A 27,637-nucleotide genomic window follows, 5' to 3' on the forward strand; every position below is an offset into this window, starting at 1 on the left:
ACAGGAATCACCAAATATATCAGAATGACAAGGCCACAAAGTGTGTGGTGAAGATGACTGTTCACCAATATCTCGCTTTCATGACTGTCAGCGATCAAACAGTTTAGCTGTCATGCCAATCAAGCAGCTTTTATGATCCAAAAACAAAATGTGAGAGGAACTCAGCAGGTCAAGCAGCATCTGTGCAGGAAATGGACAGCAGATGTTTCAGGCCAGGACCCATCCTCAGACTGATGATGCATTGTGTGAAAGCTGGAGAAGAGAGGTGGGGGTGGAGCAAAGCCAGGCAAATGATAAAGTGAATACAAGAATAAAAGGGAGATAAGGCACCGTCCCCTTCCAACCATAACCCTCCATCCAACTTTACATTTGTATTCACTTTATCACTTGCCTGGCTATGCTCCACCCCCACCTCTCTTCTCCAACTTTCACACAATGCATCATCAGTCTGAGGATGGGTCCTGACCTGAAACATCTGCTGTCCATTTCCTGCACAGAGGGTTTCTGCCCGAAACGTTGCCTATTTCCTTCTCTCCATAGATGCTGCTGCACCCGTTGAGTTTCTCCAGCATTTTTGTGTACCTTTACATCTTACTCCTCCTTTTCATCCACTATTCCACACCTTTTTGTCTCCTTTTCACTTCTAGCCTTTGACATCTACTCCACCAATCAACCTCCCCCCTTTCTCGTATCCACCTACAATTTGCTCGGTTTGCCCCACCTTTCTTTTTCAGGTTTTTGACTCCATCCCATCAGTCTGAAAGAGGTTCCTGACCTGGAAGGTTGCCTATTCATTCATTCCACAGATGCTGCCTGATCCTCCTGTGTTTTGCTCTAAATTCTATCATCTGCATTTTTTGTGGCTCTAGCTTTTATGATCTGTTTATCTTGCAAAACTGATTATTTATTGGTGCCTGTGAGCCCAATTATGATGGGATGTAACTGCCTACTAAACAATAGGAACTTCAAAATGTAATTAATTGCATTTAATCCAATTTAACACTTTCAAAGCGAAGTGATGGGGTATACAAAAATACCTGTTCAGTTTGTTAAAAAAATAATAAATGTTGTAAATTATAGACAGTGTTTGTAGTGATATTGCAATGCAGTAGGAACTGATTTTATACATTCCCTCAGCCAGAACTGAAGTGTGTTCTAATGTATTGCATCATCCATGTCCAAATATAGATTTTAAAACAGATATATGTCTATATAGACACAAAATGCTGGAGTAGCTCAGCGGGACAGGCAGCATCTCTGAAGAGAAGGAATGCTTGACGTTTCGAATCGTAACCCAGTCACCCATTCCTTTTCTCAGCCTGTCCCGCTGAGTTACTCCAGCATTTTGTCTATCTTTGTGGCTTTGGCATCTGCAGTTCCTTCCTACACATATATGTCTATATACTTGTTTCTGTAATAATGATAGGAAAATGACAAGCGAAAGTAAGTGAGTGCAACTACATAAGGCGACTGAATTAACAAACAGAAATTGGCTGGTTAGTAACCATTTCACTTCCTGGAATGTATGGATCCTTTCTGAATAGTAATCGGTCAATTCTGTAAGGGAGAATTTCCATTGCCCGAACTGCCATAACGCAGTGCCACCTGTATCCTGAAGCTCTAATGGATCAGACATAAAGACTTTACTTGGATAAAGGAGAGAAAGGGCTGGGGGGAGGGAGAAGGAGAAAGGTGTCAAGCAAAGAGAGTGAATGAAGGAAGGCAAGCACCACAGTGAGGGAGAAGGTATGTGGCAGAAAGAACAAATAGTTAAAATGCAGACATATCAAGAGGACACATAATTTAGAGGTTCAAAGACCGAATACAGAAGATGAGCTTTCATTGCAAAAGGATTTGAGTATAGGAGCAGGGAGGTTCTACTGCAGTTGTACAGGGTCTTGGTGAGACCACACCTGGAGTATTGCGTACAGTTTTGGTCGCCAAATCTGAGGAAGGACATTATTGCCATAGAGGGAGTGCAGAGACGGTTCACCAGACTGATTCCTGGGATGTCAGGACTGTCTTATGAAGAAAGACAGGATAGACTTGGTTTATACTCTCTAGAATTTAGGAGATTGAGAGGGGATCTTATAGAAACTTACAAAATTCATAAGGGGTTTGGACAGGCTAAATGCAGGAAGATTGTTCCCGATGTTAGGGAAGTCCAGGACAAGGGTCACAGCTTAAGGATAAGGGGGAAATCCTTTAAAACTGAGATGAGAAGAACTTTTTTCACACAGAGAGTGGTGAATCTCTGGAACTCTCTGCCACAGAGGGTAGTTGAGGCCAGTTCATTGGCTATATTTATGAGGGAGTTAGATGTGGCCCTTGTGGCTAAAGGGATCAGGGGGTATGGAGAGAAGCAGGTACGGGATACTGAGTTGGATGATCAGCCATGATCATATTGAATGGCGGTGCAGGCTCGAAGGGCCGAATGGCCTACTCGTGCACCTAATTTCTATGATTCTATGTTTCTATGAGATGGGGGAAAATCAGAGGAAGATAAAACCGAAAAAAGTAAAAAAACAAATATGCTATTGTTTCCTCCCATATCAGACTTTAAACTGCATTCGGCTTTAAAAACATGCAAAATAGAGAGCATGTATTTCACCACAGCACACTTAGGTTAACAATTCCTTTTTTCTTTAATTAAAAACAAATGAAAACATAAATAGTTTTTTTAACATTTTCTTCGCTGAACGGAAAATATCATTATATATTCCACTTAAAAGGTATTTTCACTGAAATGCAAAAAAATAGAAATAATAAGCTCCACTGCGCAGCACATTGAATTCTAACAATCCTCTTTCTGAATTCACCATGCAGACAGGGATGGTCATAGAGAAATCTAACTGATCTCTTTAAATAATGGCTCTGTGATTACCTGAGCCACAACACAATTATTGCATTCTTCGACAATGGTACATTAGCCAAACAATCAATACATGTGATCAAATATTCATCAGACTATATCAAAAGCATCTTCATCTTAAATAATAATCTAAATTAAATGGTTGATTTCTCATGTTGAACATTTGCTAACAGAAGCTTAAAAAGTCTGGGTTATCAGAGTTATGGAATGGGAGGGGGGGGGGGGAGGGATCTGGCAATATTAGATCTTTTGTAGTATTCCTCATTATTTTGGCCTTGACAAGCTCTCTGTGCATCAAAGGACCATGCGTGTTTGCTTCTATTCATTCTTCCATTATGGTAAATAATCCATAAAAAATCTTTTCACAAATCTTGCATGCAACTTTTCATGCAATCTTGTTAGCCTGAGAGCAAAACAGCAGCTCAACTACAGCTAACGTCTGGATTTAATTTCAAACGAAACAGTAATTTATTTTTTCAAACTAGGCGCAAATACACTGCAATTTATCAGTATTCTATGCTGCAAAATTGCCTGGGAAAGATCACATTGTGCAGATCCTCATTGCTCTCCCAGCACCAAGCAACAAACAACAAGTTTATAGATATACACCGTGCCGCCCCATTCAGTAGAAGTTATAAATCAATACACTTATGGAAATGTTAATCTATTGTTTGGATCATTTGAAAATTGATAAATTTGATAAATCTTGTGCAGTTAACAGTCTGCTTTGCGTTAGTTCATCAATGGTACAGTTGAAGCAAATGACTTCCAGTGTTTCCATTTTGCTTTTTTTTAAATGTTATTTACGGGATGTGGGTAACATTGGCCAGCATTTATTGCATTAGCTAATTGCATTGTGTTGCTGCTGGTAAGGGTATTGATACAATTCTTGCTCTCGTCACGGTGGCGCAGCGGTATAGTTGTTGCCTCACAGCGCTTGCAGCACCAGAGACCCGGTTCGATCCTGACTATGGGTGCTGTTTATACGGAGTTTGTACGTTTTCCCCGTGGGTTTTCTCTGAGATCTTCGGTTTCCTCCCACACTCCAAAGACGCACAGGTATGTAGGTTATTTGGCTTGGTGTATGCAAATTGTCCCTAGTGTGTGTATTATAGTGTGAATGTGTGGGGATTGCTAGTCGGTGCGGACTCCGTGGGCCTGTTTCTGCGCTGTATTTATAAACTAAAACTAAACTAAACTGGAGAAAAGATTTATTTAGTGGCACCGAAGATAAGGGACTTCAGTCTGATTAAGCAACAAAACATATAGGATTATTAAGGTTTTGGACCGCGAGAGGCAGGAAACATGTTCCTGATGTTGGGGGAGTCCAGAACCAGGGGCCACAGTTGAAGAATAAGGGGTAAGCCATTTAGAACGGAGATGAGGAAATACTTTTTCACACAGAGAGTTGTGAGTGTGGAATTCTCTGCCTCAGAGGGTAGTGGAGGCCGGTTCTCTGGATGCTTTCAAGAGAGAGTTAGATAGAGCTCTTAAAGATTACGGAGTCAAGGGATATGGGGAGAAGCCAGGAACGGGGTACTGATTGTGGATGATCAGCCCTGATCACATTGAATGGAGGTGTTGGCTCGCAGGACTGAATGGCCAAATCCTGCACCTATTGTCTATTGTCTATAGAAAACCTGGATTAGTTATCCTTAGAACAGAGGAAAATAAGAAAAGGTGCAGTAGATGAGCTCAAAATGAAGGAGGTTGAAATAAATTGAATGAAATGTATCCTCATGGTAGGGTCAGTACCTGGTGTGTACAGATTTAAGGAAACTAACACAAAGAAGAAGACATGAGTAAAATGTGGCCACATGGCAATCGTCTGGATTGCAAATTATAAAGGTTGGTAAAAACAGATTAAAGAACATTTTAAGGGATCTAAATAAATAACCCAAAATAAATTTTGCTATGATTAAATAGGATGGGAATGGGTCTAATTAGATTGTATTTCAAAGAGATGACCTAGGCAAGACTACCCTACCTCAGGCAGGATTTGCACATCAATTTCTGGAACCATTTTTAATCTGCCACCTGAAAGTCTGCATTTTTTTTTATCAAGAAGCACCACAGTAATATGCCTTATGGAACAATAAAATTACATAGTACAAATGTGTTTATGGCAGTACCTTTAAAACAGTTATACTGTATTCCATCTCTCTATGCCCCCATTACCATAGCTCTTTCATCACAACACTGCAATCTTTTCCCCACTAACTATCATAATCCCTTTAAAAAAAAGCATCACCTAATAAGCTTCCACCATTCTAAAACTCACACCAATTATTTTTTTCTCTCATGGTACCTCTGCTTCAGTTGATAATTATTTTAAATCTTTGTCCTCTCGTCGCCAGTCTTTCTGCTGCTGGAAGCATTCTCCTTTATTTACATTATTAAGCCCTTAGTGAGTTTGAACACCTTTATTACATGTCCCCTAGAAAAACTCAGTTATTCTCATCTCTCCCCACAGCTAATCTTTCATCTCTTCAACCATTACAGTTGATTATTACATCCGGTCTACACACACTTCCGACATTATCCCCTTCACCGAAATAATGACAGCCTCCTCCCCTAACTTCTTATATATTGAAGGCTGCGACATTATTTCCTTACATTAATCTCCACCGCCTAAAACAATCCGCTGCATTACTTCCTCTTATATCATCTTTCTACTCAAACTGACAAGATGATCGAGCAAATGGAACAATGACTCCTTAGACTCAAGGATGATATTCTTTTACGCCAGTTTTGTGGATTCTCAGGTGATGGATAGAATGCAAATGCATTCCTTCCTGCACTTACGCAGGGCCTCTACACAGTCCCCATGCAATACAGTCCCAAAATTAGTTCAGTGTAGATGAATTTAGAGATGCAGCATGGAAACAGGCCCGTCAGCCCTGCGGACCAACGATACACCAGTTCTATCCTACACACGAGGGACAATTAAAGGAAGTCAATTAACCTACAAACCTGCCTGTCTTTGGAATGTTGAAGGAAACTGGATCAGCTGGGAAAAACCCATGCGATCACAGGGAGAATGTACAAACTGCATACAGACAGCACCCCTATGCAGGATCAAACCCAGATCTCTGGTGCGGTAAGGCAGCAGCTATACCGCTGTGCCACTGATGGAAATCTCCTTCTCCATTCTGAGGAGCCATGACTCAGGAGTAGGAGAAGTGTTGCATGTTTCTCCCTGAGGAGGGCTTGAGAGCATCCTTCAATCCTTTCCTCTGCCTGGCATTGGCATGCTCAATGGAGCTAAATGAACACAACTAGAACGTCAATACTGAAGGAGGTCACTGATGGCAGTTCACATCCTTCCAGTGAGTTTGGAGGACTTTGTAGCGACAGCTTTGGTGGTATTGTTCGGGAATCTTAATGTGCCTACTGTTGAATTTCCAAGTCTCAGAAGCATCCAGGAGATCAGGGATCAGTGTTGCTCAGTGACTAATTTTGTCCTAGATCAATCTGCGAAGTACTGCACAGACACTGTGATCGTGAATTCTGCTGTCGAAGGCTGCCTTTGGTGAGAGGTGCCTCCTTAGACATGAGAAGATCCATGTTTTCCAGGGTCTCACTGTGAACTTTATTGTTGAAGGGCAGAGTTGTGTAGGAAGAGCAGGTCTTGTGGATATTGAGTCTAAAGTCTATCCTCTGAAATGTTTCAGAGAACAAGCTTGCGTTCAAAGCTTGGTGTCTAAGCACGCACAAATATAAACGGTCTGCATACTGTGCAAATCTGCCGACTGAGTGACTGCCGACTGAGTCAGTGGGAAGAAGGTATAAGGGTCTGAATACAGTAAACTTCAAGTTTGCAAGCGGCTTCTTACTAATAACCATTAAGCTATTGATACTACGAACTCCAACTAAACTATACATTTTTTTTAAATTTACATTTATTAGAGGTAAGAACAGTAATGTGGCACCTTTCAAGGTGCCTAATATATATTGGCATGTTACATTTTTTGTACAGCTTCATTTTTTTTAAATAATAAAAGAGAGTAAGAGAGAATAGGTAATCAAAAAATAGAAAAACGTGTGATGTATGGTGTGTGAAAAGGAAAAGGGAGGAAAGAAAGCGAGGAAAAAAAGAGAGAAAGAGTAGAAAGTAGGAGATACGTATCTATATTATTGACCATCCTTCACCCAGTCCTGAAACAATTGGTTTTTACGATTTTGTTGCACCATATGCTTCCAAGAAGTCGATAAATGGAGACCAACTCGTTAAGAATTGGTCTGGTTTATCTGTTAGGAGGAATCGCAACTCCAACTAAACTATGAACGATGAACCTTGGTTGCACTATGGACTTCAGGCTTTGCTTTTAGTACAGGTGCACAACCTTTTATCCGAAAGCCTTGGGACCAGACACTTGTCGGATTTCGGACATTTTCGGATTTCCGAATGGAAGATTTTTAGCGTAGATTAGGTAGGTAGCGCGGGCGGCTTGAAAAGTCTGGAGCAACTGCCTCCTCCCCGGAGACCGGGGAATCATTGTAAATCATTGCATAAATGTTAGTCAGTTAGTTTGGAGGGATTTTATGGGGTGGGTGGGTGAAGGGGTAAACTTTAATTCTTAGTCCCCTACCTGGTCGGCGACTCCCAACATCGCGGAGCTGGGGGCTCCGTCCGGCTGCGGGCGGCGCCGGTTGGAGCTCCGACCCCGGCAACTCGACCCCTGGCTGCGAGGCGCTCCAAATCCAGCGCCGCCCGCAGCCCCAGCAGCGCTGGGATACCAGTGGGAAGCGGGCAATGCCTTACCGGGTCGCTGTGCGGTAAGCTCCAGGGCGCTGAGGCCGCCTTCTCCCAACGTTCGCGGAGCTGGGACGGCGGGCGGGCGGCGCTGGATTTGGAGCGCCTCGCAGTCAGGGGTAGAGTTGCCGGGGTCGGAGCTACAACCGGCGGCGGCCGCAGCTCCAGCTGGGAGTTGGCGGCCACAGAGCTGCGGAGCTTACTGCACGGCGACCCGGTAAGGCATTGACCGCTCCCCGCCTCTCCGACCAGGTAGGGGACTAAGAATTAAAGTTTACCCCTTCAACCCCCCCCCCCTTCCTTCACATAAAAGTCCTCCAAACTAACATTTAAGCAATGATTTACAGATGTTTAAGTGTCTCCCCGGTCTCCGGGGAGGAGGCAGCCGCTACAGTAGTACAGACCTGGGTTGACCGTGGGTCGTTTTGGGTCATGTTTGGCACCAAACGCGAGCTTTGGTGCGCAGACTACATCCTGGAAAAAATGGCCGGTTTTCTGAGTTTTTCGGTTTCCGGAACACCGGATAAAAGGTTGTGCACCTGTACTATATATTTTTTTCATTTATTGAACTTTTTTTTGTTTATTTATTATATTATCTATTGGTTACAAATCCATTGTGCTGCTGCAAGTAAAAATGTTATTGGTCTATTGTAACATATGTCTTCTTGACTAGAGGAGTATAAAATCAGGAGTGGAATGGATAGCGTGACTGCACGGAGTCTTTTATTCCAGATAGGGGGACTCAGAAACAAGAGGACAGAGGTGGGAGAGGTAAGATTTAATGCAAACCTGAGGTGGGTATTTGAATGAGATGCCAGAGGATATAGTTGTGACAGGTCCTATAATAGCATTTTAAAAACTTGGACAGGTACATGGATGGGAAAGGTTTATAGGGATATGGGCCAAATGCGGGCAAATAGGACTAGCTTAGATGGGGCATCTTGGTCGAATGGATGAAGCAGGTTGAAGGGGTCTGCTTCCATGCTGTACGACTCTAAAGGCAGAAAACACTGGCAAACACAAGTTATAACAATGATTACACTTCAAATGCAGTTCACATGAAGATAATCATTTTGGACATCTGGGCCCATGAAAATACCCATATAAAATGCAAGTTGTTTTTATCAAGCGATGCAGGATTTAATACAGAGATAATGGATTGAAAAAAGGAACAAAGCAAAGCAAACAACACAAAGAGAAGAAACGGTAAGTTATGAATGCAAAGAGATGACAAGGCAGCTTTGGGATATCATTGCAGGAAATTAAATAATTGTACAAAATGCTCTCATTGCAAGTCTCTGAACGCTTCGATTTTGCTTTTTGTGCGAAAATACTTCTCTTAAACAAGGCATGCATGCAGATCCCAAGGCTCTCTTTGCGAGCTAATACTTTGATTGCAAGTAGGGTAGAAAACAATGGAAATGAAATAAAGACATGCAAAGTCAGCACTTTTTTAAGTTAGTACTATATAACTTGCTGGGGGCATTATTGAAACAATGTTGAGAAATTATAAGACTGTGTACATGTTGTCACTTCTTTTATAGTTCAAGCTCAGTGCAGGCAACAAGTAGTGGACAAAACAAATGGGAATACTCCAGGCGATATAGAATAAAGCCTTCCTATATACTCTCGGGACGATGGATCATATTGATAACAATCATGAATCCTAGAAGTTTGAGACTATCTGATGCTATTCAGGAGAGGCAACTCAACACACAGTTTCATAGAATCTGCGGATGTGCCTTAATGAACCTATTATCCTAATTGCGTTTAATTATAACTTTTTACTATTCCGTCATCTACCCTCCTAAAGAAAAGGACTGCGGTGCTGAATTTCATTTTCATTCTACGTTCATTCCTTTAAACTTCCTTTAAGTAGTGGAACTGAGTCTTGAGAGACAACACCTTTGTGGTACCAGGCAAAAGTGGGTGACAATGGCACAAATGAAGAAAAGAAGGATTAAAGGAGCCGTAGATAATGGGATAAATCAAACTGGCTAAAAAAGATGTTGTTCCTTGCTGCTTAGCACATCCTGGGCTTCTGCAGTGCACCCACATCCCCTCGACTCAGTCAGGAAACTGGTTTGGTCAAGAATGTGACTTGGAATTATGACGTAATACAAATGAGAATCTCAAGATTACTCTCTGCATACAGTGCCCGACATAATGTTTGGGACAAAGACCCATCATTTATTTATTTGCCTCGGTTCTCCACAATTTGAGACTTGTAACAGAAAAAAAATCACGTGGTTAAAGTGCACATTGTCAGGTTTTAATAAAGGCCATATTTATACATTTTGTTTATACATAGTCTCCCCATGTCAGGGCACCATAATGTTTGGGACACAGCAATGTCATGTAAATGAAAGTAATCATGTCTAGTATTTTGTTGCATATCCTTTGCATGCAATGACTGCTTGAAGGCTGCGATTCTTGGACATCACCTGGTGCTGGGTGTCTTCTCTGGTGATGCTCTGCCAGCCCTGTATTGCAGCCATCTTTAGCTTATCCTTGTTTTGGGGGCTAGTCCCCTTCAGTTTTCTCTTCAGCCTATAAAAGGCATGCTCAATTGGGTTCAGATCGGGTGATTGACTTGGCCACTCAAGAAGTGACCATTTTTTAGCTTTGAAAAACTCCTTTGTTGCTTTCGCAGTATGTTTGGGATCATTGTCTTGCTCTAGAATGAACTGCCGGCCAATGAGTTTTGCGGCATTTGTTTGAACTTGAGCAGATACGATGTGTCTATACACTTCAGATTCATTATGCTACTACCATCAGCAGTTGTATCATCAATGAAGGTAAGTGAGCGAGTACCTTCAGCAGCCATATATTCCCAGGCCATAACACCCCCACCACCGTGTTTCACAGATGAGGTGGTGTGGCGGCACCTAACGCAGCGGCTTGACTACAGTCCATCTGTTTTTTTTAAAATTTTTGTCTTGTCTTGTTGAATGTGTCATATGTCCTTTTTTTTGGATTACATTTTTTATTAGAAGTACAATAATCCAATGTGTGTTAAATGTATGTCTTGACTCTAGTTTTTATTATTTTTCTTTAGCTGTGTATATGTGGGGGGTGGGGCTGGGGGAAACCATTAGTCTCTTCCCTGTACGCGGACCCGAATTTTTCCCTGTCGGGTCTCCAATGTCGTTGGGCCTAACATCGTTGGGCCTAACACCGGTCGGAACCAGTCTGAGGCCTCCAGTCGTGGAGCCTGCGGATCTGACATCGCGGAGCTGGCCGTCTTCGGAATGGGAAGAGCTGTGGTGGCGCGCGGCTGGGACCCGACTTCATGTGATTTTTTTCTATTACAAATCACAAATTGGGGAGTACAGTGGCAAATAAATAAATGATGGGTCTTTGTCCCAAACATTATGGAGGGCACTGTGACTTCTGCTTTAGAATGCACATTATGACACCCCAGAAGAAAAGCTCAGGATGAGATGATAATCTTTGCCATGGAATGATAAAACAGAGAGCAGGACTTTCACAACTAACCGTTGAACAGGGCTTACTGGGATAAATTATGAGTTGTAAAATAATGTTGATCGCCGGGATGCAAGCAGAAGCCTCCACGTGGCGCAACCCGGGCAATGCTGACGACAGAAACTGCACCACAGTGACTGACTGAAGTAACCAATTCTGCAAACACCGACCATCACTGACCGACCGGAAAGACATGATATAGTAGAGGGACGGACACGAGGAAGAAGAAGGTGTTGTGCACCAAATACACTGCACGCATGATATGGAGTGAAACTAAATAGCATGGACTTGATGTAAAGATCTGCTTATCTGGTTACTGGTAAGAACATTCACTATCTTTGGAAGCAAATAGGGGGAAAAGAAATTGCCCAGGAACAAAACTGCAATTCTGTGGTGGAAAGCTCAATTGCTCATATGCTGGAGGCAGCTCCAAACTAGCCATGTATTCTACCACCAAAACCAGCCGATGAAAATGCTGCTAATCTAACATTTTATGGGTTAGTTGGAAAATCATTCCAATCATAGTCAAATCTTTCCTCTGCCTTCTCTTCACGAGAGAGTCCGAGCTTCTCTAATTGATGTTGTGTCTGTAGTTGCTATCCAAGGAACCACACTCGTAGATTTTCCCTTGACGACCTCCAACACTCTCACATCTTTCAAATAATGTGGCAACCAGAATTGAACACGATACTCAAATTGAGGCAGGATCAGTGTTTTAGAATGGCCCAGCAGGACGTTCCTGAGTTTAATCTGTATGCCTCAAATGGTAAGCCCAAAACTGTGTCTGGCTCAATAACTGCTTTCTCAACCTGCCCTGCCATGTTCAATGATCTGGGCATGTTTCCAAGTCACTCTGCTCCTATACCCACTTTGGAACAGTATTCTTTATTCTACAATCTATCCTCATTCTTCCCACCAAAATGTAACACCTCACATTTCTCCACACGTTTGCCCATTCACCAAACTTTCGATATCCTTTTGCAGTTTCAGTGTTGTCCATGCAGTTCATAATATTTCAAGTTTCATGTTATCTGCGAATTATCAATTATAGTATTCACTAACAAGTCCAATATTAATATTGGTCAAAAAAAGCAATGCTCCCAAAAACAATCCCTAGAACAATTCAAAAACAATCATGTACCATGACTTCTGTTGCCTTTACTTTGATAACTTTATATTGTGCTATGTGCTTCAAATTTGATGATAAGCTTGTTAGATGGCATCTTATCAAAAGTCTTCTAAAAATCCATGTGCACCACATTAACATTATAAATTCTCTTACCTCATCAAAAAGTTCCTTTAAATTAGCTAAACCTGATTTGCCCTCAACTAGTCTGTGCAGTCCTGTCTTAATGAATTCATTTTCCTTCAGGTGACTATCAAGCCTGATCCAGATCAATGTCTCCAAACAGTTTCTCCCATTGAAGACAGCCTCTAGTTGTTGGGTTTGTTCTTATTCCCTTTTGTGTACTTCAAAGTGACCTTTGCTAACTTCAGTCTCGGGTACGATCACCATGTCCACATTGCATGTCAGTGAGCCTCTGATTCTCCCTCAAAATCCTAGATTTCATCCTATCTGATCCCGGTGACATCCCGACTTTCAGTTTTGCCAAATATCCTTAAACCTCCACGCTATCAATTATATCAGCTGTTGAGGGTTACAAAACTTCATTTAAAAATAAGCAAAGTTTTGATTTAATTTTACGTACAAGAATTTATTCTCCATTCCTTTCTTTTCGAAGGAAATATTTTCTGCAAATCATTTTCCTTTTATAAAAAGATATTGAGTTAAGTCTCTGCAGGCCCACACACAATATACTTTTACTTCTCTGGCAGATCAAAAAAATAAAAGAATACTGTAATGCATTTTAAATGACTTGGGGATGAGAAAGCACTGTTCTTTGTACTGCAACCTGCCAGTGCTTGTATAGAGAATACCAGTATCCTCTTAAGTCCTATCTCAATAGCTGCAATGGTTTAATTGGCCTCAACAACTATGGACTACAGAAGGGCTGGTGGGAGGAATTGTGAAACTGTGCAGCATGAAGAAGAAAAACAAGATAAGATCAGAAAGAGTACAGACAGATGACCGTTTTAGGTATAAACACTTCAGGCTACCAGATATGGAAGGAAATTGCAGATGCATTGAACATATTTTCCAATGCTCTCTAAATCTGGGAATTTTGACATGATTATATAATTGCGAATGTGTAGTTGAGGAATAGAGGGAAGGACAAACCTGGTAATGTCAAGCTGGTTCAGTTTTAGTTATTGTAAGATTATGAGAATGGATTATCTAGGACATGGTCAATGGCCATTTGCAGCTCAGAGTCAATAAAGATTATAAAAAGATATAAATCTGGTTAAGACAGGAAAGGGAATTGCAGATGTATTGACTATATTTTCCAACATTCTCTAAATCTGGGAATTTTGACAGGATTATTTAATTGTGAATGTGTAGTTGAGGAATAGAGTGAAGGCAAAACCTTCAGTTTTATTTATTGTAAGATTACGAGAATGGGTTATCCAGGACATAGTCAATGGCCATTTGAAGCTCAGAGTCAATGAAGATTAAAAAAACGATATATATCTGATTAATCCAGTTTAGAATTTGTTTAAAGATTTCAAAAATTGGCCTGGGGGAGTTTCCATGTTGTTATCTCTATGCAGTTCCGAAAGGCTTTCAGTAACATCTGGACAAGAGAAGAGTTGAATATATAAAAGGCCATAACAATATGATATAAAAATAAATGGATTAGAGGCAAGCTTGGGTGATGCAGAATTTTTTTTTTTTTTTAAACAGGCATTAATGTCTTTGATGACATATCATATTTGAAAATTACATTAAGTTGTGTAGGCGGGAGCAGAAAGTTTTAAAAGGTCACAGCAGTGTAGGCAAGATTGCAATTTGTGTGGAATTATTAGACACCAGGCTGCATAATCCTGTCGTATATTCATGGGTTTAGAAGGTTGATGGGAAATCTAATTGAGATATTTAAAAAGTAAGAATCTAACACAATCAATACAAACAATTACTTCTTATCATTGGGGAATGTAAAACAAGGATGGAGGTGGCGGGGAGCACTGCTTTAAAATTAAATAAATGTAGCTAATTTATGAGTAAAATCACAAAGCAGCTTATCCATACAAAACCTAGTTGGAATTTGGAACTTATTTCCTCACAGACTGTGGATCAATAACATTGTTTTAAGACAAGGAATAAAGGCAGTCATTTGTTTCCGTTCTTAGACTGATGGAAAGACTACGTTAAATGTTATTATTTTTCTCCTTCAAATAATGAACAACTTGATATTTGCAAATTTGTTTTGTATTACGACCAACAAATTCAGAATATTTTTAAGTGAGATTATCCCAAGATTCTGATTCTGTGATTCCTGTGTGCCAATTTCCTTGTTTATATTAAATGATAAAGCCATTACAGATGGAAATTGGGCAAAAAGCTGGAAGCTGTGCAAATCGCACCTTCAGTGACTACTGGAGATCAGGAGATAAAGAGCAGAGTACATAATCAACCAGGGGACCAAATGCCTGCTGCTCATGGAATTTAAACAATATTCAAGTTGCTGTAGCTGGAAATATAGTCTCAGGATTCCAATAAACTGAATGAGATGAAGAAACACATCCAGGGCTTTTAAATGGTCTCTATTAAGCACAGGATAGTTGACTGTTTTATGGATGTGCTGCTCATTAATACTGTAGTTGCCTGATATGATTATTTTTATATACATCACCTAGCTCACCAAGCCATTACCATCCTCAGTACTTTTGCAAGATTTCTAAGGAATGCAGGCACTTCAATAAACATTGAAATAATTGCGTTTAAATCACCCATTATTTCTGTGCTACAGTGAACCTTTAACGAGAGTGCTGCTATTCATCTTCTTTAGCTTCCTCACAAAAACATATCCCAAGATTTGGCCCAGTTGAATTGGTCCATAGCTGGGCTATCCCAACCAGATGCACTGCCTCCTCACCTTCTTGCCTGCCAGGAAAAGCTGGCGAACAAGCTTTCAATTGCAATTCAAGTGTGACCAATCCAATGTAAAAGTGTTTCATGCTTCAAGTTTCTCTCAAAGTTTGGAAGCAAAAAGAGGGAAAAATCAATTCCCTTATATCAATCTGCACCAAGAACATGCAACAGAAGCAACACATGTTTCACCCAGGCCTCTGGTTTCAGCATTTTTAAAGTAACTCCCAATAATGTGGGCAAATGTTTGGTCATCTTTTACACTGAAACTGTAGATCCATACTCATTGAGAAAAGACACAAATTGACGTGTCGGAGCTAATGGCAATCAACTAAGTGCAGAAGTTGCATTTAGCAATATTGATTTAGGTTACATTAGAGAGAGAGTGTGGTCGGTAAGGAACAACAAAATGTTGATGTACTGAAATAGCACAAGTTACTGGAGACCACAGAAGTACCCAAATGTGCATAGCATGGTTGGATTCAGCTCGTTGTGTCTGTAGCAGTTCTTTGTTACAGCAATTCAAAACCAATTCCAATTTCTCTCCATAACCTTGTATTTTCCAACATTTCAAATATTTATCCAATGCCCCAATTAAAACAAATGCAGTTCTGGTTGACTCAGCCATATCATGTGCCAAAGCATATCATGCTCCATTAATTCTCCACATTAATATATTTATTATATGTGTTGTGTTCTGGTTTACAAGTCTATTTTAACACCATACAGGAGTAGGGAGCAAGAGGAGCGTGTGGAATGACTACCTATCGTATTTACCACGAGGGAAACATTTGCCCAGGAAAATTGCTCTGTGTATCTGGTTTAATTTACTTTACAAAAAAACCAATAGTCTCGTAGAAGAGCTTGGCAGGTTGCATTCAGCAGTTGCACAATGCTGTGACATCTAAATGAAAGCAACTCTAAATATACTAACTATTCCAAATTACATACATGCAAGGATGTTATATGCTTACAAATCTGCACAAAAGGACGTTAGACGGGTATTTAGTAGGTGAAATCAAAATAAGTATCATCAGTGACAAAACAGCATTACTGTTGATGTAAAACATGGGATATTTAAAACAGCTTAATAACCAATTATAGTGGTTTTGGGGGGATTTTTTATGATGTTATAAATATTCCACTACATTAGTTTTTTCTCGACTCAATCAAATGGCAGCACATTTGTTAATAATGCAATAATTTAGCCACATCAAACATACAAACATTTAATTAGTAATGACTAAGATAATGGGTGCACAGCACCCGACAGATCATAACAAAAGATGTTGATCTCAAGGCATAGACACACTGTTCTGTGCAATATAATACAAGGACTAGGAGTCAAGATTAAACTCAAATTTTACTTCAATTTAACTACAAAATTGCCATTTCTGCTTTCAATGACTTTAGATCCCAATTCTCTTTCTGCGTTTCCAAATCAAGCCATCTTCAATTATAATGCCAAAATTGCAACGTAAAGGATTGATTCGATCGTAAATGAGAACGTCTCTTCAAATGATTGATGATACAACGCCACAATTATCAGACCCATCCGCAAACTAATCCGAGTCCAATTACCCAACGACTCCACAGATGAATGTCTAGGAACACCAAATCTAGAACTTGCATTTCAAAAATTTAATAAAACGATGCAAAGTAATTCCAGAATAAACAGAAGTATTGCGACTGCTATTAGCCTTTTAGAATGCTTCAAGATCAAGCACCAACATTACTGGCTGAACATCACACGAGCAGAATAAGCATTTAATGGTAAAATGGTTTGCCACAGAATATTATTTTGCTACAGAGAACTACAATTCTCTACCCAATTTATTGACAGACTCCAGAGGGAAAAATACAATTCCCAGTCACACTTTCCTATTTAACAAGCTTGTAAACAACCTAATGTACAATTTCACAATCACTGGTCAAGTTCGGAGGTTTCTCATCTATGTGTTGCAATAAAAAATGCTCAACACCGTAAATGAGATTTACTGCATCTGCTACAGCCAACGTGCATTCATGCTTCCAACAAAGCGGGCCCTGAGTAATTGTAGACTTTCGTGTTCACAAAACAAAGATGTATGAAAAGCTCCCAGGCATCCCTTTCTAATTGTTTTCTTGCTCTTTAATCACAACTTAAAACAGTAACCAATATAACACCATTCACACATCGGGATAAAGTTGAAATTGGTATCAGCACCTGCTCTGACATACGACTTTAATGGAGGTAAACAAAAATCGTACACAAAAAAAAATTAAAGAAAATTTGCACCTCTTGCTGATCTCTTCAAAACTGAAGCACTGTCTCTGCTGCAACACATCAGTGAAACTGCCTTTGATGCTTTACACCAAATACAATTTCATTCGGTTGTTATTCAACTCAGTATCTTCTTAGTATCCCTCATTCTCAGAGTAGCAAATGGATGTTTGAATGACTATACATTAGCCCAATGCAACCCTGTATTTTGAGATGAACCAGTGGACGCTTTCATCTCTTGATGAATTTTAGTACGTAGAATAAATTCCTGAAGGACGTGTATCGAGTTTGTTATAGGGAACATCTCTTTCCAAACTGAGCGATAAATAACTGGCGTGTGAGTACCTGCTGTTGAACTCCACATCCAATGCTGGGCTCAAAGATTTTGAATCAAATGATTCTTGATGGATGAGAATAAGATGCCTTTCACCACCCAATCTTCCATCCATGTAAAGGCCTCAAACCCTGCTGTTCTAGCCCATTATTTCTTCCTCTCACAATTACCTAGCTTTCTTTTAAATTTGCCTGTGCTAGTCATCTCAAGTTCTCCAGTATTTCCACACCCAATTTTTGAGAATTCCTAAATTTATTTCCTCCATCTCTGGTAACCAAGTCTAAAGGCTATGGGCCCCAAACACTGACATTGTGAAATCCCCTTACTTTCTGGTCACATTTCCTACTTTATGATGTACCTTAAAATCTTCATTTGAAACATAGAGCACCAGGAAATAGGAGCAATAGACCATTCAGAATGGCTGAGCTTCTGTAGTACAGTCTTGCTCCTGGCACATTGTCTTTGAAACCTTTCGAATCTAGAAATCTCTCTCTCTATTTTTCAGTGACTTGGCCTGCAAACTACAATGTGGTAGGGAATTGCCCAGGGCCACCAGCCTTTGATAATGTTCCTGTTAAGTTCTTTGGAACATTTTGCAACATTAAGAGCATAATATAAGTAAGTCGATACTGCTATTTCTTTCAAGACATGACTGGATTTATTTGTGACAATTTTCTACTTAATTAAAAATGAAATTTCACTCCACTGCAGTGTTCCACAAGTTTAACCTTCACCAAAACATGTACAATGTCTCCCGACTTTCACCCCATATATTGTTCCCTCAAGTAGAAACTCAGAAATGTCATAAAAATGCATCATATGTAGAAACTAGTCTTTGTTAATTACAAAACACTCCATCTACATATGGACGAATTATATTTTATCAGTTTCTTTCATAAAGATGCTACAAAGGAAATGTGCAAAGATGGTCAAAAGCAAAAGCAAAATATGAGCAAGGCCGATAAATTGATATAAAACAGACCAGGTTTAGAATAACACAAAGAAACTTTATCGATTACAGTTTAATAACAGGAAAAAAATGAACCCTAAAATTTTGGAAAGGCCCTATGGCCCCCACAATCAAAATGTGGATTATAGAAATGACGGAGACCTTAAACGTGGAAAGAATCAGATTTTCCCTGTTGGACAAACAGGAATTATTCGTTGGAACATGGTCTCCTTTTATTGATTACTTAAAGGGTCAGAATAGTTCAGCACAGGAACCTGACTAGCACCCGGACTAAAGATTGGATGAAATGCTATACTCCGAAATGTACGAACATATCTCGAATGATGTTTTTAAACTCTAACAAATTTTTCCATTCTTCTTCAATTACCTCTTTCACTCCTCTTCCTCCTTTTTTTTTATTTTAGCTTTCTTTTTCCTTCTTCTCTCTCTCTATTTCATCTATCCCTTTAGTTCTATCTAGTTATAAAAAAAAAACGAAGAAAAATGCAAAAAGTATTGGAGACAATGTAATAATAACTGACAATATTATCAATTTAAAAATGTAAGACAGTAATGATGTAATAGATTATGTACCTATCTCCAATAATAAAAAAATTAAAAAAAAAAAAAAAAAAAAACAGACCAGGTTGGAAATGGGCAGCTGATCACATTGCATTGTGGAAAGAGAAAGGGTTCTTGCTTCATCTTGATGGCTTTTCATTGGTTTTGCTCTCCACATACGCTGTCTGACCTGATGACTATTTCCAGCTTCTCTATTTACTTCAGCCTTCCAGCAACTACACTACACTAACGTTAGTACCTCCACCAATGTAAAGCACTTTGACCAACGAGAGTTGTTTTTTAAATGTGCTATATAAATAAAAGTGACTTGACTTGACTACACCATTTTGCATTCAGACTGAATTAATACATGCGACATCACATGCTTATTTAATGCTGTTAAACACAGATTTTGATGCAACCTATACCTAGCTTCCTGCCATATAGTAGCATTTTGCTTTCAGACCTTTTGAATGTGGGTAAGGTGACAAGAGACAGTGACCCTTCAATGCTAAGCTGAACATTTGGCTGCTCAAGAATGCATCACATGTGCTGCTAAAACATGTCCAACAGAAAGTCGTTAAGAGTGATCAGAACCTAGGAATCTTGATTTAATTGGTCCTTGCTTACTGAATGGGAGGAAAGTCCACTGTAACTAGCTAGTTAATCTGAAAAATACAAGATCTTTGGTATGCAAAACTCAGACATCAGAGTTTATTGCTGCTGTTAAACAAGGATTTGGTACATTCCACACCCATCTTACTGCATATAATAGTATGATGATCATTATTATTTTTGACAAAAGGTAATATAAATAACCACATAAACCATTGCTTCTAATGCTTCAAAACTAAACCATTGCACATCCCTACAAACCTTAATCATAAGACACTGAAATAAACTACCTAGACGCAGTTGAATTTACTGATACCATCCATAACTTCAATTTCTCCAGGCATAACAACCTACACCTTTATTACCTTTGTTTGTAGCAGTTAAGTCTAGACCAATATTTTATCATCAGAAAGACTACATTAAGAAACAGAACAGAGTTGTTTTTACAGTCAGCAGGTCAACTATTAAAACGCATTACAGAACTGGGAATTGCTACCTGATGTCACCTTGAAAAATGTTTAAGAAGGAACTGCAGATGCTGGAAAAATCGAAACTAGGCTTGGTGACCGCTTCGCCCAACATCTCTGCTCAGTCTGTACTAACCAACCTGATCTGCTGTTTGCCCAGCACTTCAACTCCACCTCCCATTCTGAAGCTGACCTTTCTGTCCTGGGCCTCATCGATTGCCAGAGAGAACAACGCCTCATATTTCGCTTTGGTAGTTTACACCCCAGTGGTATGAACATTGACTTCTCTAATTTCAGGTAGTCCTTGCTTTCTCCCTCCTTCACTTCCCCCTTCCCAGCTCTCCCACAAAGCCTACAGTCTCCGCCTCTTCTTTTTTTTCTCCCACCCACACCGACATCAGTCTGAAGAAGGGTTTCGACACGAAATGTCGCCTACTCCTTTTCTCCATAGATGCTGCCTCACCCGCTGAGTTTCTCCAGCATTTATTGCCTACTTTCCCCTTGAAAAATAGTCCCTTTTGTCAAGAAGTGTAAGAAGGAACTGCAGATGCTGGTTTAAACCGAAAGCAGACAAAATGTGTAAGAAGGAACTGCAGATGCTGGTTTAAACCAAAGGCAGGGTCTGAAGAAGTGTCTCGACTTGAAACGCCACCCCTTCCTTCTCTCCAGCGATGCTGCCTGTCCCGCTGAGTTACTCCAGCTTTTTGTGTTTATCTTCCTTTTGTCAAGAAAGCAGAGCCCACAGTCCATTCTCTATTTCCCTTCACGGAAAAGGGTTCTGGTTAAATGCATTACAAAGAGGACATGACTTCAGAATTAAGGGACAGAAGTTTAGGAGTAACATGAGGGGGAACTTCTTTACTCAGAGAGTGGTAGCGGTGTGGAATGAGCTTCCAGTGGAAGTGGTGGAGGCAGGTTTGTTGGTATCATTTAAAAATAAATTGGATAAGCATATGGATGAGAAGGGAATGGAGGGTTATGGTATGAGTGCAGGCAGGTGGGACTAAGGGAAAAAAGTTGTTCGGCACAGACTTGTAGGGCTGAGATGGCCTGTTTCCGTGCTGTAATTGTTATATGGTTATATGGTTAAAGCTATGAAATCAATTGTTACTCTACGTTTGCCATTCCTTATCTGTGCATCAGGCATGAAAGAAAAAAGTATTTACCTCCTGTTGCTCTATTCACCTCAGGCTGAAGAGAATACAAACTGAAAACTCTAAAAGAAGTGACCTCCACAATTATCATCTATGTTAGTCCCTGAACATTAAATAAGGCAAGAAGAGGTTTTCATTAAATGTACTCTCATTCTCTATCTATGTTCACCTTACTGTTGACAGGCTATGACCCAACTTACACTGTGGATCTTGATATATATGTAGAGTACAAGCGTTCTGCAGGACTGTTTTACTACTATGGACCTTAGATGTCAAATTCACTAAAGTCTGAACTATCTTTAATTTTCTTTGGCTTTCCTTTCATTTGGCTATGAAAAGTTCACTTGGAAACAGACAAACACAACAATTAAGACCATTCAAAGCTCCTGATTCAAACTCTCCTACGCTATTTTCAATCACGTTTTACTGTTTACTTTCCTGCGGCAAGCAATATGCTGCCTGTTGTCATTTTAGATGACACTGAATATTTCTTAGATCTCTGGATATTCTTAACGCTATTAATGACAAGCGTATTTAACAAGCCTCAGCCCACGTTTACACTTTTTTGAGGACTGTGCCAGTGGTGGCTCAATGGTAACAGTCTTGCCTGTGAGTCAGCAAGCTCCACAACTTGAGGATCCACAAGGCCAAACACTGCAGCATCGGGTTAAGTGCTGCAAAGTTAGAAGTATTGCTATTTGGATGAGAGATATCATCTCTAAAACCCTATTTTCCCTTTCATATGCACATAAAAGATCTAAAGGCACAACTATAAATCTTCAAAATTCTGCTGTCCTGGTTTAGAAATCCCTATGGTTTAACATCTGGCTCCCTGGTTTTGTTCCTGATGCTCCTTCTAAACTCGCCTGGTACATTGGAATAAAATATGCCACTGGGCAACGTGTAAAAAAGTTAATTAAAACCGAGTTAGGCACAACATCCAATAATTCGGATAATCTGTAAACCCTACATCACCTTTCAATTCAACATTATCCATGTCTCTTCACTAAAAAATATAGATTTTTAATCAATATTTGATGAGTAGTAAATGGCACCAAACATTGCAACCAGGTGCAAATAGCCTCATGGTGGATGGGAGATTGTCAATGATGCCAACTAAACATTGCCTGGCCTTTTGTACTACTCTGAGGAAATTCTACAACAATGTTATTTGGCTGAGACTATTGTTCCACAACAATGACTCTCATCTTTCTTTTACAGATTCCGGTCACATTCCCTCTTGATTTTTAGACCTCAATTCTACTGAGGCCCTTTGATACCATGGTCAAATATGGTTTTGATATCAACGGTAATCACTCACCCTCAAAAAATCATCTCAGTTGTCTACATGGGCACCACAATTGCAGTGGGGCATGGAGACAAATGAACTGTGGCTTTAATTAGCACGGAAATGAAAAACAAGTACAACTGCAGATGCTGGAATTTGAAACACCAACAGAGATGCTGGAAGTGCTCAACTGTTCAAGAAGCACCCGTGGAATGAGAAACCAGTTAAATCCTGAGCAATGGTCCTGACCCAAAACATGAACTGGCTTCTCCAAAGATGGTGCTTGACTGGCAGTTTTTTCCAGTGTTTCTGATACTATTAAGTTGATACCTTTGTTGATGATATTTTATTAAAAGTTGATTGAAGGGCTGACGATATCCACAGTGGATAGCATTTTCTTGGACAGGACATACCCAGACACATTTTTTGATTGTCAAGTAGATACTTGGTTGTAGATGTAATTAAACAACTCAGCTGGAGACACCATTGGTTCCAAGGCACTCCAGCCAGATGAAACTTTTGCAGAGCCAACACTGTCAGCCATAGCCTGATATCACACGCAGTGAACTAAATTGGCTGAAGACTAGCCAACTAATGCTGGAATTGGTACACCAACCTCGTATTTCTGGCAAAAGCTGGGGATTTACAGTTTAAGTGCTGGTTTCCACCAATGTTGTACACAGAGATACTCTTGGGGCCACCTCTTTGCATAAGTTGTTTGGCAGCCCACTTATTAATCTTCCAATGTCCTAGTTTTGTACTGCATGGGCAGAAGCAAATAACCACTCCTTCAACCAAGTCCCTGATGACGGAGTAATAAACAAAATAGTAAACAAGGCTGTAACACTGCTTTGGTTCTTTCTAATGGGGACAAATACAACGTTTACATTTCTCCATCTTCCATAACTCGCCCATATGACAGATCATTCAACAGTGTTTCAGAATTATCCTCCTTATGTTTTAACTTGTGCTGGTGGGCGAAGCATACAAACGAGTAAACAGCTGACAAAAACTAGTAGTCAAGATTTCAGAAAAGTATTACTGATATGAAATCATTTATGAATGATAAGAGTTAAATAAAATAATGAAGTTCCTTAGGGCTCAGCTGGGCTCATTTGATAGCACTACTCTTGGATTATGTTTACCCCCTGCACGATTGTATAATCTGCTCTCAATTCCAATACATGCCTTGGAGAATGGTCTATTCTGAGGTTGCCATTCAATTGTTCGTCTGGGCATTTCATATACCGTAACAGCAATCAAATTAAGAATAGGGATCTCTCTCAGTGTCTTCCAATATTCTTCCCTTAATGTCGACAAAACTGAGCTGCTTAATTTGTCGTCTTGTAACTGGAGTCAGCAACCCCTTGCTGTGAATAAAATGCCCAATGCTTGGTAATGCAGAATCCCATTTCAAAGCAATTTGTTGAAAGTGAAATGCTTCAGGAGGCATAATCAATTGAATGAGGGGGTTTAATTCTTTTTGATACAATTAAACTACATGGTCAAATTACAGACATAGATTTTTCAACACTTAATTGAGATAATACCCAAATTAATTTAGGAGTTGAAAGTGTGAGAAAATGTGGCTGTTAACTGTATGAAATTGGCTGGGTGTGTCTTGAACTAGGGTCAAAATTCCAAACTAAATTTAGTTGAAGTTCACTAATACCATTGTTTCCTCAATTTGCACCATTTGCCGCTGGTTCTTGACAATCAAGCTTTAACATGTAGGATCGAGGGACATTAGTATAATGATAGTATGGTGAGGTACCATGAACAGTGATTCAGTTCAGAAAATCCTATTCTTACTATCCCCACCTCATAAGTACGTCACTAACCTGCTCCTCTGTCATTCATTTACGCCAAAAATAACTAGCACATAGTTCATCATATTTCAGAGAGTCTGGTATTTTATGAAATTATTTCATTATTCTGGTATGAAAAACATTTGAAGATGTAGAGATGAAATAAAGGCATTAATCACCTTGTAATAAAGAGACACATAACTATCCGACTGTCTGGATGAAAATGATAAATACAATAAAAAAAATTAAGAGAAGAGAAATTATTGTGCAGCATTTATAGCATCAATTTACAGTGTTTGCAATAGCCAGCAATCCAATAATATCACACTGAGTCAGTGTGGAGCCAGGGAATCATCTCACCCACGCATGTTGCACATAGGTAATCAAATCACATACACACAGACAAAAAAATGGATAATGTCAGACAAAAAAAAGGTTTATTCACATTTTAGTGAATAATTAAAATTTAAACCCCTCCAAATTAAGCATCTATATTTTACCAGGAAATATTGTTTGAACTTTAAACAAAAGAAATACATTCCAAAACAGAACCAAACAGCTATTGCTATTACACTCTTAAACCAATCACCTCTTTCACATTCCTTCGTGGAGGTGCTGCCACGTACTGTTGATCTTAACTCTAACCCATTCAGTTATTCCATTATTACACTTCAGGAATTTTTTGCACTACTTCAGATAGTTTGACGATCTTTGCACCATTCTGCTATTTGGCATTTATTGCTGTGTCTTTCATGTATACTGTTCACTTTATGAGCTTCATGTGAACAAGGAATTTCATTGCACCCTTTCTCTGACAATAATCACATCTAGAGGAGATCATCAATGGAGGAGGCTGCTGAAAATCAATTTGGCAGAGAAGGGGAAGGATGTTTTGTACACACTTAAAAACCAAAAGCATACTGGAACCGAAACATATGCACACATACATAGGAAAAGGCTTTCCAATTTTTACATGTGCACAACTTTTATTATGTTTTTTATTGCTTTTAATGCATATTCCTGAAACATGTAGATACTTTGCTGTTTATTCAATGGTGAAGTGTAGCAATCGTACTCTTGACAGAATTAGGAAGCACATGTGATCCATTTTGAGAAGAAGGGTCGGGATGGGGAGGGTGGTGTGGTTTAATACAGGTCCTCCCCAGGTAACAAACACCTGACATATGTAGAGCCTGCACATACAAAAGTGTGTTTGAATGAAAGACCAGCAGGATGGATTTGACGGTTAGCCATTTCTGCCATGTGGGATCTTGGTTCATGGCAATACTATTGCAACTTGCCGAGAAATCTGAGTGGTTGACTTAAACATCAAGGGTTAGCATTGACCTTGGTTGGCCTTTGATTTTATTCAAATATATTACTGGGTGGCCAGAGTTCTGACTTGTGAACCGCTCAGGTTACAATTAGTTTTCAGGAACAGATCCCTATCGTAACCACAGTCTGAAGAAGGATCCTGACCTGAATTGGTGCGTATCCATTCCCTCCATGGATGATGCTTGACACACTGAGTTACTCCAGGACTGTGTTTTGCTCAAGATTCCAGCATCTTCAGTTACAACGGTCTCCTGTCATAACTCAGAGCCTGGGATTTGTTCATTGCAGGAAAGTAACACCATTCACTGCTGATCCAGAAGGAATTCTAAACTAAGATCCAGCTCTGAGCGTTGAGAAAGAACTCCCTTATTCTATGCAAGCTGCTGCCAGAAATCAGTTCAAAGGGAAATCTTAATTCTGCCAGTTATCATGTGATCAAGCTGGCTGAGCACTCAATTACAGAATAATTCTGGCAGTCAGCCAATCAGAAAGGAAGGGATAAAACTTTTAATAAATGTTTTAACTATTTTACAAGGTACTAAATGAAGGTTGGAACATGCACATAAGATTCAGATGGAAATGTATATGTTTTTTAAATCCTGTTTATGTTGCACCATTATTTTCAGTATTTGACGTAATACCAGAAGATTCAAGAACAGTTTCTTCCCCGCTGTTATCAGATTCTTGAATGGACCTCTCATCTGTTTGGGATGAATTCTAGGTCTTCCAATCTATCTGGATATGGCCCATGGAGTTGTATAAATCTGCACTTACTGGAGAATCGAAGGTACACAAAAACGTTGCCTATTTCCTTCGCTCCATAGATGCTGCTGCACCCGCTGAGTTTCTCCAGCATTTTTGTGTACACACGATATTCTGTATTCTGCTTATTTCCTCTTTTTCACTTACTGATCTACTCTACTATGATTTCCTTGGATAGTCTGAAGACGGGTCTCCACCCGAAACGTTGCCTATTTCCTTGACTCCATAGATGCTGCCTCACCCGCTGAGTTTCTCCAGCATTTTTGTCTACCTCCGTGGATAGCATGCACGTTATATGGATAGCATGTATTGTCAGGGACCAACTGGGAGCTTCAACCGCAGGAGCTTCGATTGCCCCGATCGCGGGAGCCTCGATAGCCCTGTGGCGCAGGAGCTTCGATCGCCGACTGCGGGAGTATCGAGCTCCCCGACTGTGGATGTTTCGATCGTCCCGACCGCGGGAGAAAAGGAGGAAGAAGGTAAAAGTTATTCGTCTTCCATCACAGTGAGGAGTGCGAGGTCACCGAAAGCAAGATGGATGCTGCCTGCGTTGGTGGGGACTCGGAGGGATTGCCGTGAGTGCAGTGGTCTCGGTGTTTGCGGGGGCGCCATGCCACGGGAGCATCCTGAAGTCTGGTACGAGTGCGGATGGCTTTCTGACTGTTCATGCAGACAGGGGACTGCAGAGAGAGAGCGACAAGCAACTCTGGTCACATTACGGTGGAGTGTGTGTGTGGCCCGGACATTGGACTGATGTCTGTGCCTAGGGATTCTCACATGCCGCTGTGGTGGCTGTTTATGTTTGATTTTTATGTAATATTGTGTTTTGTTGCTTTTTTTGGTGTCTGTATGGGAAATCAATCCATTGCACCTTAGGGTACATGTGACAATAAAGGACGACTGAACTATTGAAATCAAAGTCTTTCATGTATCTCAGTACATGTGACAATAATAAACCAATACTGATACCGACATAAAGGAGTTTACTAAGCTTGTTAA

The 27,637-nt window shown here is 40.0% G+C and overlaps 1 protein-coding gene across 1 annotated transcript in view; it reads right to left on the minus strand.

Moving 5' to 3' along the window:
- Positions 1-27,637, minus strand: part of snd1 (staphylococcal nuclease and tudor domain containing 1) — a 736,770-nt gene that overhangs the window by 232,664 nt on the left and 476,469 nt on the right. The window lies entirely within an intron of this gene.

Source organism: Leucoraja erinacea, chromosome 22 (genome assembly GCF_028641065.1).
Source record: "Leucoraja erinacea ecotype New England chromosome 22, Leri_hhj_1, whole genome shotgun sequence".
Classification (NCBI taxonomy): Eukaryota; Metazoa; Chordata; class Chondrichthyes; order Rajiformes; family Rajidae; genus Leucoraja; species Leucoraja erinaceus.